This window comes from Eurytemora carolleeae, unplaced genomic scaffold, assembly GCF_000591075.1.
Source record: "Eurytemora carolleeae unplaced genomic scaffold, Eaff_2.0 scaffold291, whole genome shotgun sequence".
Classification (NCBI taxonomy): domain Eukaryota; kingdom Metazoa; phylum Arthropoda; class Copepoda; order Calanoida; family Temoridae; genus Eurytemora; species Eurytemora carolleeae.
The window spans coordinates 250,363-252,264 of record NW_019396567.1 but is presented as its reverse complement, the minus strand read 5'-3'; positions in this window follow the sequence as shown (position 1 = coordinate 252,264).

Here is a 1,902-nt window from a genome sequence, read left to right as displayed (position 1 = left end):
ACTGTCTTGGCTTACCACTTTACTGTCTTGGCTTACCACTTAACTGTCTTGGCTTACCACTTTATTGTCTTGGCTTACCACTTAACTGTCTTGGCTTACCACTTTATTGTCTTGGCTTACCACTTAACTGTCTTGGCTTACTACTTTACTGTCTTGGCTTACCACTTAACTGTCTTGGCTTACCACTTTATTGTCTTGGCTTACCACTTTACTGTCTTGTGGTGAAGAATTAATTCCTTTGCGCTCTTATATCGTATCCCGGTCATAATAATATTCAAAGCAAGAATTATAATTAGGTCTGGGCGCGTTATTAGTTTTTGTCTGTTTGTTAGAAGTTAGTAAGTTTGACGTAGCTTGTCTGTTTGTTAACAGTTAGTTAGTTTGACTTAGCTTGTCTGTTTGTTAACAGTTAGTTAGTTTGACGTAGCTTGTCTGTTTGTTAACAGTTAGATAGTTTGACGTAGCTTGTTTTTTTGTTAACAGTTAGTTAGTTTGACGTAACGGAATGAGCTTAAAATTTTTTTCAAAGAATCAGTTCTAAATCTTTCAAATAGTTAAATCTTTTTTTCAACGCTTGATATTTTTATCAACATTTAATTAATTTGAAGACTATTGATTCAACAGAGAGAGAGGCCTGACTGTTTTTAACGAAAATCAAAATCTTAAAATTAATTTCGAGAATAGTTTTCTAAGTGAGGCGCCTATTATGTGCGCTCACGAAATGCACAGATTCAGAAGCAAGATGATGTCAGAATATGGTGTGGTGCGCGTGCGCATTTTCGTGACATTGCAACCATGTGAAAATCCGCAAACAATTTTCATCAATCATCAAATGAAATTAATCAGCTAAATAGATTAGATTTAAATATTCCAAAAAAAAACACAGTTTTGTGATAATATTTTAATATTTTCAAACAAAAAGGATTTATCACAAATTATTATTTGCTCTAACCATCATCAAAATGTTAAATCTTGTAAAAAAACCTTGAAGTGGATTGAAAGTAAGGAGAAACTAGGAGTGCCCTTGCCTCAAAATACTGCTAAATAATACGCAATAAGATTAGTGGTTTCTAATGGACGGATTTGGTTTATTTAACGAATTATCTATTATTATTTTATTTTCATTAAGTATCAACTTAGCAATAAAAGCAGGATCACATATAAGGTTAACATAAAGCAACATATAGGGTTAACTACAAAGGATGAGATGGTAAAGACTATCTCAAAGTTTAATTCAATCTTATTTAATGTTTAAAAAAAAGAAACAAGTTTACAGTTGCAGGGAATCAAAAGAAATTCTTTGCAGTCGTATTCAAAGTATCTTCCTTTGTAGGTAACCCGCTATACCTTCTACAGTGGTCTTAAAAAATAGTAAAATTCTTGATATCGTCTTTTGATTTTGAAAAGTCGTTAATTAAAAAGTTATGTAGATTGATTGTAATTAGTTGTTAAAAATTTATAATTTGTAAATAATTCATTTCTTAAATCTGGTTTACAATTCCTACAATTATTTCTACTGTACAAGGATTAATATGTCTGGTGCAAACTATTCTATAATACTCATATTACTTATTATTTCTACTGTATAAGGATTAATATGTCTGGTGCAAACTATTCTATAATACTCATATTATTTATTATTTCTACTGTACAAGGATTAATGTGTCTGGTGCAAACTATTCTATAATACTCATATTACTTATTATTTCTACTGTACAAGGATTAATGTGTCTGGTGCAAACTATTCTATAATACTCATATTACTTATTATTTCTACTGTACAAGGATTAATTCCCTCCTATTCTTAGGACTAGTCCTATTGATGTACCCGACCCTACCCGACCCGCTAGAATAAAATGATTATGCAAAGCATGATATCTTCATTTCTTCATACCAAGAAAC